At 38.7% G+C, this 16,643-nt stretch overlaps 1 protein-coding gene across 3 annotated transcripts in view; it reads left to right on the forward strand.

Annotated features, from left to right (window-relative positions):
• The window catches only part of FGD6 (FYVE, RhoGEF and PH domain containing 6), a 111,479-nt gene that overhangs the window by 9,698 nt on the left and 85,138 nt on the right, over positions 1–16,643 (forward strand). The gene's annotated exons all lie outside the window — the stretch shown is intronic.

Below are 16,643 nucleotides of genomic sequence, written 5' to 3' on the forward strand. Positions count from 1 at the left end.
GAAAGGAGGTAACTGGGAGCAGCTTCCTTCTCTCTCCCTAGTCACAAAGGGAGCCTTGGCATTGTACTTAAAGTGTTTTGTGTTTAACACGAAGTACACAGTACACAGACTGTTTTTTTTTTTTTTTTGCGGTACGCGGGCCTCTCACTGCTGTGGCCTCTCCCATTGCGGAGCACAGGCTCCGGACGCGCAGGCTCAGCGGCCATGGCTCACGGGCCCAGCCGCTCCGCGGCATGTGGGATCTTCCCGGACCGGGGCACGAACCCGAGTCCCCTGCATTGGCAGGCGGACTCCCAACCACTGCGTCACCAGGGAAGCCCCACAGACCCTTTTTGAAGTCTTCATATTCTTAGGTTACTAACTTCAAGCCTTTGAGTGCTTAGATCTTAAAATAGGACTTCTGTAGAAATAGTAATACATGTGGCACATAGTAGGGGCTCAAAAAAAAAGGATTATTGGGTGAATTGAATAAATCAAATTATTAAGCAAAAATCGCATCAAGTACAGTAAATTGTTGTTTTAACTTTCAGATGGTCTCCTAGCGCTTTTCTTTACTCAGTCCTCTCTGCCCTTCCTCCTTCAGCCCATAAAAGACTTACCTTCCTTGTCTGACTTCCTTTTCTCATATCTGACTCCATTCTGTTTACAACTGTCTACTCTCTGAATGTTAGTACCTAGGCAAAAGCCTCTCCCTTGGCATAAACATTTCAATGGAGAGTGGAGTTAAGTATCCAACTTAAAAAAAAAAGTCTATTTTCATGCCTGCTCTTCTCACCATGGAACAATTTTGTTGGTACTGCTCTCCTTTTAACAAGTTTTTGTGTATTATTTTGTGTGTGTGTATGTAAGGAATGAATTTGGCTTCTTTGTGACATACTACTATCCTTAGCTAAGACTGAGTTTTTCCTTGAAATTGGAGGTTTGGCCCTTAGTGTAAGTTTCCTGTTGGCCCTCAGGCTTAATCTGAAGGATTTGTCATTATCTCTAACACAAGCTGTAAACTTCTAGAAATTGTTCTTATGCCTTTAGGGCACTGCTGCTTGGGTGGGGGGAACCAGCATGGAAGGGGTTAATGTTCACAGCCAGCCAGTGCAGCTGGATGGCATTCATAAGGAGGGTTCTTTCTCAAGGCCACAGGAAACCGAGGGCGGCTTTGGACAGGTTGAAGCTGTCAAGTAGGGCAGCCTGGTGAGGAGTGGGTGAGCTCTGCTTTTGAATTTTGCTTTCCACGGAGATTTTTGTTTAGGCCTGGAGCAGGGAGGCCTAAACTGGCTTGAGATTCCTAAAATGTGCCAGCTGAATCAAAAGCCTTCAGTCATAGGGCCATACTAACAGTTTTGCCTGGGAGGTTGTACCTTTTGTAAACAACATCACGTAGAAAGAGAAAGCAAAATTCAAGCCTTCATGAGGAGGACACCTGGCCACCCCAGAATAAGGTAAATGAGAAGTGGGGCATCCGTTTCAGGTGAGCTGAGTGGATCTACGTGGAATCCTGTTTGGGAATATGGCTGTTGAAAATATAGACCTGTGTTTTAGAGTAATTAACTCAAAATCCAACACCCTAGTTTTCTAAAATGATAAGAAAAAACACAGATGAACCTTGTTTAAGATTCTTCTGCTGAAGTAAATCAAGAGAGTGTCTTTAACAGTTTCTTAGGCCTCGGGGAAGAGGTTTTGGATCTTACAGAGGGGACTGATTCACAGAGACTCACTAGTTTTACCGAGTCTACATATATAACCAAGAAGATTCTGGATTAGTAAACAGACATTTGCCAAGCTTGGGGTAGCCCATGTGGTCACCTTCTTTAGAGTATAGATGTTTCATGAATCCAACTACTTAACATTTACCAATTTATAACAACGTGTTTATAACTTATCAGCAAAGAATTGCAGGCAGCCCCCAATTCCAAAGAGGATTGTGTTCTAAAAGTTCATGATAATTTGGAACTCAGAATGTGTTTTCCAAAGAAACAGTTGTGGAAATGGTGGTAAAGATCCCAGTTTAGTCCCCCAGTTATATTAACCATTACTGTACTGGCTTCGCCTTCCCTCTTCCCAGGAAAATTCTTCCTCTCTGTGCTTTGTGCTGATGCAGGAGAGTTGGCCAGGGTGGAGTTGAGCCACCGGGATGTCAGTGGAGCAAATCTGCTGCTTCTGAGGCTACAGGGTTTGTGGAAAGGGTGAGGTGACTAAGGAAAAATGAGGAAATTGGGGGCTGGGCTTGCGGTGAGAAAGACTGTAAGGCACTGAAGCCACTGCGAGTGATAAGGAGAAGGGAAGGGCTGGGTGGTTGGGAATTAGGATGCAGTGGATTTGCTTTCCCTCTTTTCTTCTTTATTATTCCTATCCCTCCCCTTTCACCCTCCCCAGTCTCCTTTGTCCTGAGTGGAAGAAACTGGGGGAGGGGGGCCTGGATGGTAAGGAGTGGCACTAGGAAGGCTGAACAGCCAAATCTCAAGCGGAAGGAGGGTGAAGCCAAAGAAACATAGCTTTAGGTCTTCCCAGCGTTAAGTCATCATCGGGCCATCGCTCTGGGTTCTCAGAAACAATTTTGTCTGAAGTAAGATTGTGAGCCACTTTGGAGTATTCCAGTGCGTTTGGGGTATACTTAGCCTCTTCCTTGATATGTTTCAGACATAATAAATCTAAAACAACTATCAGACCGTGGGCCTTTTTCTCTCATTGGCATGCAGGTGATGAGTGCTCATTTACTACTATTATTTAAGAAGTGTGATTTCCATAAGGAAGTTCCTCAAGTTTGGGCCTCTGATATTAAAGAGTTAGGGACAAATCGCAAACTATTTGTGTCCAAACATTGGAATTTTCCTCTTAAAAGTGTAGTCGATTTCTTGATTCTATAACCAAGAAAAATTTTCCCTGGAAACATTCCAGGTTTTTCCTCTGTTGTTTTAGTTTGTTCTTATTACAAGCACTTCAAAGAAAATGTGTGGTAATTGAGTTTTCCTGGGTAACGTAGCAAGTCCTCAGTTTATTTACTGCACAAGGCTGACCATGTGTCAAGCACTGTGCATTCAAAGGTGGAAGGGGGTGCTACTCCCTAGGAGTTTCTGCCTAGTGAGGTGGCTCAGTTATAGGACACACGGTTTTGGTAATCTAAGCTTTGTCTGAGTTATATCCCACGCAGGGTGCGTGACTTCACAGAGATGGTGACACTTGACCTAAGGCTTATAAAATGGACATGATTGGATTTGGCATTTAGGAGGTCATTTTCTAACCTGGATAAGAGCAGGTTCATTGTTTGTTTTCTCCCTATTTTAAACACAAAACTGGACTTAAAGAGCTGCCGAGAATGGTATTTCAAGTCTCAAAACCCATTATGGCATTTGTGTCATAAATCTTCAGACCCAGTCTAGAAGCTATCTCTCTTGGGTTGCATTTACCATCTAGTAGTATTGTTGGATTTTAATATAATGATGAAATTATAAATTAATAACCCTAACGAGCATTTCCATGGTTGTCATAGCACCAGTGAGATTAAGCTCGGTTAGAAGGTGAGGGTTGGGACTCATGTGTCTCAACAGCAGCCCTTTCCTGTAAGTTATTTTCAGCATCAGCTCAGGAAATATCAAACATTTGTATGGCTCTTTAACTCTGTGTTTCTTGTGTTGGAACCATAGCCACACAGGTTTGGCAAATCTATTTGTTTACATACTTACCCTACATTTGAAACTGCGGATTTTATTTCTTGGCAGTAAGGCTTTTCTTTTTTCCTTTTAAATATGTATTAGGAATTAGTTAAAGTGCAGTATTTTGTCCAACTATATTACTTTGGTCTCATTCTTGCCAAAACAGATTAAGTGATATTTTATCAAATATATATGTTTTTAAGTGATAGAGCATCACTTTATACTTTTAGAGTGCATATTTTTAGCCAGAGATGGAAAAACAAACATCCTACATTGTGATTGTGTGTACACACACACACACACACACACGCATCCTGTCTTCCTTGGTAAAAATACATTGTTTTGAGATAGCTTATGTTTGCACATTTGGGGGAAAAAAGGTGGCATTATTTTTTGAGATAATTGATTGGTTATCCATTGCTAGGTTTTTATTAAATTTTGAATAGTAAAAATCAAATATGTATTTTAAAAATTTAGCCAAGGTTCTCATTTTGTTTTCATAAAATTGCAATTAAAAATTATATCAGTGATTTTCAAAAATGAAAACACTGAACAAGGAGGTGGAGCTGGGGCACAGGACCATAGAGGTCTGCCCAGCGTGGTGTATCTTGGCGTGGCTTTTCAGCATTGCGCGGTCCAGCTGGATCTGACCCTCCAGGTGACAATGACACACACATAGCCCTAACAGTTCGCAAGTTGGGAGAGGGGTATAGGTTTAAATGCAGGTGGTTTGAAGGAGGTATGTTTAATAAAGGCTTTGATTTAATCTTGAAAAAAAATTATATCAGTGAGATAGAAATTGCTTTGCAGAATGAGATTCTGACCTGTTTTCTGGAGAAACGTTCCCAACATGAACTTTTTGGGAAAGGGCAGATGTGGGAAGGATGACAAAGAGGGCCTTCATTCTTTTCCTGAGCATTTTTAATTCCTGTAAGGACCTGATAGATAAAGATAATCAGACAATCCATCAGTCTGTGAATGGATTAATCATATAAGTCAGATGTTTGAAACCTAATGAATTTTTGCAGTAGAAATAACCAGAGTAGGAGTTGGGTTCCCAGCCAGCCCACAAGAGCATCGTTAGTATATGAAAAATGCAATGGAAAGTAACAGGAAGTGAGACTGGGACAACAGCATTACAACAGAACAATAAAGTTAAATAAATCGTTTTTATGACTCTTAAATGCTGGTGTATCCAAAGAGGAAAAGGTTAATGTGTTGATGAGGAAAATATTAAGGGAGGAGGGAACAGGATGAAGAGGTGGAGAAGATGACCTTTGGCTCACCAGTCCTCCAGGTGGTTCAGGGGAATTCCAGGTGCAGGCTCCTGTTCAGACATAAGGGGATGAGTATATTCATATTTCAGGTATTCATAAGTAATGCCTGTGCTTGTGTGATACTTTGGTAAGCTTTCTGTGTTCTCCCAGACATTTCTTTTAAATGCATCATCTTTTCATGGAGTTGCATAGATTAATTTGGTATTTAGGGAAAGCCCTTTATTTAAAAAAATAGACATGTTTATATGAGCCTGTTTATTTTAATACTTTATCGAAACTATATTAGGTACAAAGAGAAGGTCGAGTCATGGTACTTTTGGGTGTGGGAAGCTACAAAGCAGTGCTGACCTTTTTATTAAAGACTGAGTTTAAAAGTTAAGTTCAAGAATGGAACTGCCGAATTTCTTCTGGGTGGTATGGAAAAACTACTTTGGTGGTTTGGTCTGGGTCTGGTAATTGTGGATCTGTGGAGGGAAAAGAGTATTTGCAAGTAGTTTTGACATCAGACAAAGACAGCCTATCACCGGGGCTATAAAAATTGGGTCTGTAAAATAGACTATCCGTGGAGTAAAGTACTGTGATAGTATTTCCAGAAAGGGCAGCCGCGTCTGCAGTTTTCATTCAGTTTTCTCATCCCTTCTTATTTGCATGTATTATAGATCCATTCTGGTTCCATGTAAGTGTGAATTGGAGTAAGGCTGTATTAGGTGTTATTACCCTTTTATATATAAAGAAACTGAAGCATTGTGGTGGTGACTTCAGGAAAAAGGGGCAAAGATGGAAATGCAACTGGATTAGTGGTTCTGAGCCCTAACGTTCAAGGGTCTGTTTACCAGACTATCCCATTTATCAAAGTGTTTTGGTTTCTGCTTCAGGAAAGGTAAAATAATAAACACTGAACAAAGCAAGTCAGTTTCCCCTGAATGTTTGGATAAAAAATAAAAGGAAAACAAACACATTTAGCCTTTTTCTGTTTGAAATAATAAAACTGCTTGTTCTTTTAGCTCCTGTGGATTCTGTTGAAAACTTTGTTTTACTTAGATCATGTATTTTTTTAAAGTCAGTTTCTTGGTAACATATAACAGTTGATATACTGTGGCATATGTTATTATCACTTGAAACATTAGGAATTAAAGTATAGACTTGGTTTTTAATAAACTGAGAATAGCTTGGTTTTTGTTTTGTGGGTTTTTTTGTTTTTTTCCCCCTTAATCTGATAGGCAGTTCTGATTTGAATTGCATGGCAACTGTAATTTCAAATCCAGGAAAGAAGATATAATGAATAAATAAGGAGTAACTGGTAACTGTATTTTCCCCTCTTTCTGTTGGTCTTTAGATGTATCTACAGTCATAAGTAAACAGAGATTTCAATTTAAATGAGTAGTTTTTTCACTACTTAATTTTTCTTTCAATAGCTCCACTATTAGAAACAGGAGAATAAAGCACAGTTCCTCTCTAACGCTCTGTTAGGTTGCGGGAAGGACTCCGGAGAGGGGAGGGAGGGGTAAATAATGAGATCGTTCACTAGGCCAGGTATCATTTATTAGCAAAAGTTGGAGTGAAGACATTTAAATGAGGGCCTTTGGGATAGTTTGAAGAATTTGGAAAGTATGTCTTTTAGTGACTTTAGGTCAAATGTAGTCACAGAATCATTAAAGTTTAAAACGAAAGGAGTCATTACAAATCATTCAACCCAGCCTCCTCATTCACTGATAAGACCAAGCACAGCAAGACTTGTTGACTTTCCCCACACCACAGAGATGGGAAATTGCAAAACCATGGTTCCAACCTGGTGCTTCAAAATACCACGTTGCCACTTCTGATGCCGCTGTGGTAGCATTACAGAGACCACAAGATTTAGAAAACTCAAGTGATCTTAGTTGCAAAAAGTTTCAGGATTGCTTGTACCATTGCCTTTTTTTCTCCTGCTATGACAGATATTGTTCCCCCTATCAGGAAGGAGAGCTGCTGCACAGCTGCATATGAGCACAGGATTATATGACTCCTATTTTTTAAATGGTGATTTCAGGGAGGTTGAGTGTTCAAACTAAGCGGAAACTTTCAGCCAACAAATATATGTTGCTGCTAATATATGTTAGTATATTAGTATTTCTTCCCTTCAACTCTCTGATTCTCACCATCAATCCAGTTTTTTCCCCACTTCACCGAAACTTTATCAGACAATATCAAGGATAAGAAATGCTGTTAACATCAGATAGCATAGATTCCATGTTTAATAGTAACAGCTACTATTTACTCCGTATTTCTGACATGCTAGGAGCTCTCACAAGAACTATTTAGTCCCTATTATCCTATAAGATAGAGATTATCTTCTATTACAGGTGAGGAAACTAAGACTTTAATGAGGTTTAGTAACTTGCCCAGGGGCACACAGCTGATATTTAGATAAACTCAGTATGGAACCAAGTTTTCTGATCCTGAGACATAATGATTTTAAATCAGAACTCATATTACAGTTCATATTACAGAGTTGTCTACCCAGGGGACCATGATTGAAAAAATATTACTGTCCCCTATTTGTTCACTGTCTAGAGGGAAGACACAGGGACACCTGCAGTGATATGTATAGAATTTAATGAGCAGTTTCAGAGGCTCTTTTCATGCAAAAAGAGCTCGTGAACTGGAAAGGTTTTATCATTAGGAAATAGATACTTCAGTCGTTGAAGATGGAAGTAATCATGCCATGTTTGCATTTGGTCAAGTTAGTAGTGGTTAGTATTCAAAAGTTAAAATGGTTTCTGTCATTTATCAGTTGCATGTGGACATCAATGACACAGAAAAGAATTATGCATGTCTCATATTTCCCCACTGATTTACATGACACTTGCTTTTTTATCTGTTATCCCAGTTCCTCATTTCATTTTCTGTCAAGTACTTTCTGAGCTCTAAAGCACTGTAGTTTAATATTAATTACTATTTATGGATTCCCCAAAGTAAATAATTTTGTAAGGCTGAAACACCTCTTATGATAACATAATATCCCTATTATCATAATGAAAAATTAGATTTAAGTGAATGGTAGGGTTTTTTCCCCAAAGAGGCAGGTGATACACTCTCCCTAGTTGAAGATTAGAGGAGGTAGGATTTCTGGAGCCTTCTGAGTTATGAAAGTATAAGACCTGGAAACTGGGCAAGAGAGCACATTCAGTTGGGTTGTAGGTTGAAAGAAATTCTTAGATAAAGCATTTGTAACATCATTGCTGGGACCGCTGACACAGGTCACAATCACTGACCCTCTCCACCTGCGGGCTGGCAGAATACCTCCAAGGGGAAACTGATTGAGATGCCTCTTTGTGACTTTTTAATTCAGCATCTATGTTCATCCTGTCTAGGCTCCACTAAACCTGGCTAGTCTTCATTGTAAGCAAATAATGCTATAAATCATATTATAGAAAACATTTAAATTCCTTCTGTGCACATCCTGCTGGAGATTTTAATACTGTATTGGCATAAAATAATTACAGTGCTTATTTTATAACAGACTTCTCTGAAGCAAGCCTGGTAAAACCTCTACTTGGCTGTTAAAGGTAGATACGTGTGTGTGAAAGTACTCAAACTGTGTTTCATGTTCAATATCCTATAATTCTAATGTTTAATGAATTTTAACTTTTTTTCTCTCAATTTAATCCCAATTAAAAATCTACCCAGAAATAGCTACACAATTGGCTTCATCATCAGGATGTTTCATTGTCAAAGGCATGTAAATCAAGTTTTTAGTCTACAAACGTAGATACATAGATGCTTCACTGCTCTACATCACGTGTTTGCCGCCTCTCCTCTTCCCCATGTTTTATGCTAAAACAGAAGATGGAGAAGGGACGGTGGAGTGGTACTGCTTTGAAGGCTTTTGTTCTAGGAGCCAGCTGAAATCCCATGGCCTCAATCTGCCACTTTTCCATGACTCCGATGCCCAGAGACTCCTACCTAATGACAGCTGCTTTCAAAGGCATCTGCTTCTCATGTAGACATAGTGACATTTTAACTGCTAGAGGGATATTTTCAAGTGATTTTATTCCCAAGTGGCTAATCAGTGACTTTAGAGAGAATTAGGTTTTTACATTTCATTTTATAGAATTTTTATGGAGACTTTTAGTAAAATACAGGTTTTTACTTCTATAGAAATTGATAATCTTAATTTTCCTTTGGATAAACCAGAAACCAAATAGTTACTGTTACCTCTTATCATTCATTCCCTTCTCTCAGGCTGGTCTCAGCATTTGGAACTTGCAGGAGTGAGGTGGAATCAGACTAGAAGTCAGAGAAATTAACGAGATTAATTTCCTATCCACAAGGAATTTACAATCTGGTTTACTGTTTTTTAATTGAAATTGTTATTGATATAACTGTAGATTCACATACAGTTGTAAGAAATGGTACAGAGAAAAACTAGCTATACTTTAGCAAGATTCCCTTACTGGGAACATTTTGCCCAACTATAGTAAAATAGCACAACCAGGATTTTAACATAGATACAATCCACTGACCTTACTTAAATATGCTCAGTTTTACTTGTACTCAGTGTGTGTATATGTATTTAGTTCTATATAATTTTATCAGGTGTGTAGGTTTGTGTATACACAATCACAGTCAAGATACCATACAATCCCATCACCACTAAGCTCCTTCCTGTTGCCCTTTTATAACCACACCCACCTCCCACCTACCTCACTCCCCAATCCTTGGCAATCAATACTCATTTCAAAAATGTTATGTATAATAGAATCATACAGTATGTAACCCTTTGGGATTGGCTTTTTTCATTTAGCATAATTCCTTGGAGATTCATCCATGGTGTTGCATTGCATCGATAGCGCTTTCCTTTCTATTGTTGAGTAATATTCCAGTTAAAGGACATCCAGTTAAAGGGCCATTTCTTACAAATAAAGCTATAATGGACATTCATGTAAAGGTTTTTGTGAGAACATATCTTTTCATTTCTCTGGGATCAATGCCCAGAAGTACAATTGTGGGTTATATGGTAACTGTATGTTTAGTTTTTAAGAAGCTGCCAAATTGTTTTCCAGAGTAGCTATGTCGTTTTACTTTCCCACCAGCAATGTGTGAGTGATCCAGTATCTCTGTATCCTCACCAGCACTTGGTGTTTGTCACTTTTTTATTGTAGCCATTCTGATAGGTGTGTAGTGACATCCCATTATGGTGCAATTTGCATTTCCTTAATGGCTAATGATGTTAAATATCTTTTCATGTGCATATTTGCTATTTGTATTTCTTCTAAGGTGAAATCTGTTTCTTCTGCCCATGTTCTAATGAGAATTCTGGTTTTGTGTTTTAAAGAATTATTTTGTAATTAAGCATCATTTGGTGGCCTATGCCCTGGATGATAAAATTCAAACTCCCTAGCTTAGTATATAAGACTTTTTGTGGTCTGGCCTTTCTAATCTCATGATCTTACCCATTTATATAAGACCGACCAACATTCCTAAACACCCTATTCCTTTTCATAGTTTTGTTCTACTACCTGACATACCCTTTCCCCCAGACAGATTATCTCTCAACCCTGTAGACCTTATTCAAAAGCTACCTTTCAAGGAGGTCTCCCCTTCCAAAGTAGGAAAGCTAACAAAATACCTCTACTTCCACCTATCTACATCTGCCTACTCAGTTCTATTTTTCTTTCCAGTACTTCCTATTCCTGTCAGTAATATCTATTTATTTATTTGCTCATCTCTCACCTACTAGAACATGACCTACATGAATGGAAGGCGCTTAATTTTTTTATTGAAGTATAGTTGATTTCCAATGTTTTATTAGTTTCAGGTATACAGCAAAGTGATTCATTTAAATATATATATTTTTTCAGATTCTTTTCCATTATAGGTTATTACAAGATGTTGAATATAGTGCCCTGTGCTATACAGTAAATCCTTGTTGTTTATCTCTTTTGTATATAGTAGTGTGTATCTGTTAATCCCAAATTCCTAATTTAGCCCTCCCCACCCCCCAGTCCCATTTCCCCAGTGGTAACCATAAGTTTGTTTTCTATGTCTGTGAATCTATTTCTGTTTTGGAAATAAGTTCATTTGTATATTTTTTTAGATTCCACATATAAGTGATATCATATGACATTTGTCTTTGTCTGACTTACTTCACTTAGTATGATAATCTCTAGGTCCGTCCGTGTTTCTGCAAGTGGCATTATTTCATTCTTTTTTATGGCTGAGTAATATTCCATTGTGTGTGCGTGTGTGTGTGTATATATATATGTGTGTGTGTGTATATATATATATATATATATATATGTATACACACACCACATCTTCTTTATCCACTCGTCTATTGATGGGCACTTAGTTTGCTTTCATGTCTTGGCTATTGTAAATAGTGCTGCTGTGAACATTGGGGTGCATGTATCTTTTCAAGTTATGGTTTTCTCTGGATATATCCCCAGGAGTAGGATTTCTGCATCATATGGTGACTCTATTTTTAGTTTTTTAAGGAACCTCCATACTATTCTCCATAGTGGCTGTACCAATTTACATTCCCACCAACAGTGTAGGAGGATTCCCTTTTCTCCACATGAGAGGCACTTAATTTTGTTACATTGCTTTATCCCCAGTGCCTAGAACAGTGCTTGGCATACAGTAGGCACATAGTAAATGTTTATTGAAGGGCTGAATGAGCAAGTGAATTTGTGGATACTTGTGTTGCCACTCCCTTCCATAGCATATTGCCTGGCATATCCTGTTTATATCATTATAAAAGTAATAGCTGGGCTTCCCTGGTGGCGCAGTGGTTGGGAGTCCGCCTGCCGATGCAGGGGACACGGGTTCGTGCCCCGGTCCGGGAGGATCCCACGTGCCGTGGAGCGGCTGGGCCCGTGAGCCATGGCCGCTGGGCCTGCGCGTCCGGAGCCTGTGCTCCGCAACGGGAGAGGCCACAACAGTGAGAGGCCCGCGTACCACAAAAAAAAAAAAAAAAAAAAAAAGTAATAGCTAACATTTACTGTATTGACTGTATACTAAGCAGTACAAGGCACACCTTTCCTTGTTCAATGATTGCACAACACTAACTTATCCTTCTACCAGAGCTTTATTAACCTTACTCTTACCGCTCCCTCCCAAAGAGGAAACATGAGGTACATGAAATATAAGAATAAATAGTGTGAGAGATTATAAGCACATTTGTATCCTTGGCCCCAGCACATTCCTGGCACAAGCCAGGTGACCATAGGTGGTCACATCTGAGTAAATAGTTGTCAGGTTATATATGCATTTACTTGCGTGAGGTCAGAATCCAGCTGCATTTTGAGTAAACCAGGCTTCCAGAATGCACAGGAAACACCTGTTAATTTTGGAAAGCAATTACACTGATTTGGAGAATTACTGCTGTTCACTAAAACAAAGCTTCCTTGGAGAAGACAAGTGGAGTTAAAAGGCCTCACACGCATCTGTCTTTATTAATTACGTAGTGAGCACCCTTCCATGTGATGGATTGGTGACACAGGAAACATTCCAACTCTCATTCCACTAGTCCTTTTATCAAACCTGCAGAAAGAAGCCATGGAGTCTAAATTCCCACGTCAATCAAAAGCAGTTTTTAACAATTTCTTAAGTAGTACAGATCTCAAGATGTTCATATGCTATTCAGAAAACAGACAATTGTATCACTAAAAAAATCAAAGTTTTATAAAACTCTTCTTAGATGAAAGAACTGTCCCTGTGTCTTACATGTAAAACTGAAAGTAAAAAAATCTGGGCAGTCTGTAGGTACCTTTGGAGGTAGCAAAAATGTACTAAGATATCCCAAAGTCAAGAGCCTGGTAAAGGGCCTGATGCAGCCTTTTTTTTTTTTTTTTTTTTTTTTTTTTTTTAATAAGAGCTGACCACACAAAATTTACATAAAATTTTAAAACTCAGATAGGTCACAAGTAAAAGGATAAAGACTTTTGCTTATTACCCGGTTAAGTAGTTCCTACCAGACCCAGACCCAGCTATGCCACAGATAACAAATATAATTTAAAGAAAAATGCACACACAAACTTACAAAAACTATCGAAAGGCAGCAAGATTCTGAAGGCAAGTCAAGTCTGAAGTGGTTACACATTTTTCAGCTTTAGCTTGAGTGCTGGCTAAAGTCAGTGTATTGTGTAAAGGATAAAATCCTTAAAAAAAACACAAACCCATAGTCTTTCTGGCCTAAAAAATCAGAGGCAGAATGTAAAGGCATCCATATTTGCTAGAAAATAAGGTTTTTATTTTTATTTATTTATTTATTTTTATTGATCTTTGCTGTTGTTTTCTTTGTTTTTTAAAATATTTTTTTTTCACACACACGCTGTATTTTATTTTTACGAGATAAATAAACTGACACCAAGGATTGTAAATGGATGACCACAACAAAAGCAACAATGATTGCAATTACCAAACATGAAACACACTCATACTATGTCATAATATTGACATTCAGTCCAGTAATCCTCCACTGAAACAGCTCCTTTACTTAGCAGTGAAAATTGATTTGTATATATTTTGGTGCAGTTTTTATATTGATATATATGGGGAAATGCTCAAACGGTTTAGCTACAGAAAACATGTTTTCCCTTATAAGGTGAATTATTCATAAAATTGTCTCAGGATTTGAACATCTGTCTGCTGGAATATATTATTTCAGATTCTTTGCTCCATTGTCTCCAAATAACGTGTGTTATGAATCCCAGTATGGACTAGTTGGGTATCCAGATGGGAAAGATGTAAGAGGCTTACCTAAGAAAGTTATGAAATCTTTTAGAAAAGTATTAACTTAAGAAAACTCCTTACCTTTATCTTTTAGAATTCTCACTCTGTAACAGGTAAAATCCCATGTCTTAGCTGTTAAGAAGCTAGATAAAATATGCTTATGGACTTGCACAGATAACCTGTGAAAGCTATTTAATAGATTACATCTTTCCTCAATGTATTACGTACTGTTTCTAGTTAACAGGTACTTACTGCACGTTGACTGTGTGCTGGGAACCATATTTGAGGGAGTATAAAAAGAACTCTTAAAATGAAAACTGGTATGAAGGTTTTAGTGAAGAATGTAAAATAAAGATCTAGAGGGTTAAAGTTTTCTATGACTATCAAAGAAATGGGTTTTCATCTTAATAAAAATGCATGAAATCCTTTTGTAGGACAAAACTTATATTCTATAAAAATAAGAAAATACATCAGCTCTAATAGGTTCAAGAGTTTTTTTGATGGTAAAATGAGTTTAAATATGTTTTTATACCCAGTTACTTGAATAGCTGTTGATGCTTTCATACTGTAGGCTAAAATGAGATCTTAGCCATTTTCTGGAATGTGGCTTCATTAGATTGACCCTCGATGGTAGGAATTCTAAGCCACTTTAATTCATATTGAGTCCTTTCACTGTTAAGAAACAAAGTATTTTTGTAGGCTCTTCTATACTCAACAAATTAATGTCTTCTCTGCCTACTCACTGCAATTTTGGCCCCAGTAAATATTTCTGCTGGCCTTTCCGCTAATGCTCTGTGGGTGGATCCATGAGTAAAATCTGAGTATGAACAGAGGTGTTGGAGTTTATAGAAGCCTCCATGTCACTATACTTACCTGATGCTAAGGTAAAAACATTCTTTCTTCCTTGGGTTTGCCTTACAGGGAACTTATCTTTTTCCCTGATAGGAAAACACTAGACACTATAGAAGGTTAGAAGTGTGTTCATTTATAAGCTGTCTGCAGGAAACACACTAAAAATCATTGCCGCAATCCACATGTCAGCATGGTCTGATTTCTTTTTTGCATTTTGGTGGAGGTCCAGATGAGGATGACTGTCTCCAGCCCATCCTTTCTCTTGCCTTTGACCTTTCCTTCCTAAGTATTAAAAAAAAATACTGTTTATGAGGAATGCTTGAAATAATTCAGATAAGTAAGCTTGGAGAAGGGAGAATGGGGGTTTTCAATCCTTTACATATTATTATTTTTTAATTTTAAAAGTTATATAGAGGGGCTTCCTGGTGGCGCAGTGGTTGGGAGTCCACTTGCAGATGCAGGGGACACGGGTTCGTGCCCCGGTCCGGGAGGATCCCACATGCCGCGGAGCGGCTGGGCCTGTGAGCCATGGCCGCTGAGCCTGCACGTCCAGAGCCTGTGCTCCGCAACGGGAGAGGCCACAGCAGTGAGAGGCCCGCATATTGCAAAAAAAAAAAAAAAAAAAAAAGTTATATAGAATCCTTTAAAAAAAAAAAAAAAGTCAAATGTACACAAAGTGAGAAGTAAAATGCTCCCTCCTTTCCCTCTCATTGTCCCCCTACATTCCAGTTGAGAGAAAAGGGTTTTGTTTGTTTGCTTGCTTTTTAATATGGAAAGTTTTAGGACAAATGGGAAGTTTAGGGGTAGCTCATCTCTGTCCCGAGGAGGCTATTGTTATCTTGGAGGTATGTGAGAAAGGCAGAGGCTGTCAGTCCTATTTCCCCCTTAGCAGGAACAGTGTCTTCCTTCTTGCCTGTCACCTCAGTACCTAAAACCAAGCCTAACCCACCAGGAGCTCAGTAAATGGCCAGGGTAACACACATCACAGATGGAAGAGCGGATGACACTTTGTCTTTCTAACCTGCTTCTTATTTTTCTCCTCTTCCCCTCTTTCCTGGTATCTTAATTTCTCCTTACTTCCCTCCTCTCTTCTTTTTTTGTGCTTTTAGCTAGTGGCTCAGAACAGAGGATCAGTGTTTTGAAGGGCTGTCTACTAGCCTCTTTCTGCTATTTAGTCCCATGTGAAAGTCTGTACGGGTACTTGGCTTTACCTTGCGAAGTGAAGTTCATATTAGCAAAGAGATCAGCAACTTCGTTCCATAAGTGACACTTGCTTCTTACGTCATTCACAGGCCATTTCAGCCTGTTTGGTCTTTAAGGTTGTCATCATTGTGATCATTATGTACCAAAGAGGGATGAAGCTATTTATTTATTTATTTGGCCGCGTGGCATGTGGGTTCTTAGTTCCCCGACCAGGGATCGAACCCATGCCTCCAGCAGTGGAAGCACAGAGTCTTAACCACTGGACCACCAGGGAAGTCCAAAGCTAGCTTTTAGAAAGATACTTTAAAAAGTATCTTGAGACCTAGCAGGGTACCTTTAAGTCATTTATGTTGGTGATGGAAATTCTTTTATAAACAGGAGACTGTATTGTGATAGGCGTGAAACCATTATTATTCTGAGCTTTGGATCTTAACTGTACAGGTAGTAAGCTACCACAAAGAAGCAGTGAAATTAAACATGGAAGCCCAGGAGTGACCTGCAAAACCACAGCTCACGTGATCTCACTGCAGGAGTTCTTTACTCAGACGTGTGCACTGGAGGAGTTCTTTACTCAGAAGTATACTCTGGTGATGAGCTGTTTCACATGACTGATGATGCAGAAGCTTCTCTCTGCTGTCCTTTTTGCTACAAGTCTAGACTTTTAAATGTCTAGAATACTAATTTATTTTTTTTAATAATAGAGATGACCCCCTAAACATATATATGAGGAGAAAGAGAGTACACACGGCAAGTGAGCTTTCTACGTCTCAGGCATTGTTAGAGCATTATTTGTATTAATTCATTTAATCCTCATAAAGCCCTGTCAGGTAGGCATTATGATTATCCCCATTTTATGGATGAGGAAATGAAGGCATAGTGAGGTTAAGAGTCAGTTTCACTTAGCTAGTAAGTGGCTGAGCTAAGATTCAAACAGGCAGTTTTGCTC

This window comes from Mesoplodon bidens (assembly GCF_964165515.1).
Source record: "Mesoplodon bidens genome assembly, chromosome: 11".
Classification (NCBI taxonomy): domain Eukaryota; kingdom Metazoa; phylum Chordata; class Mammalia; order Artiodactyla; family Ziphiidae; genus Mesoplodon; species Mesoplodon bidens.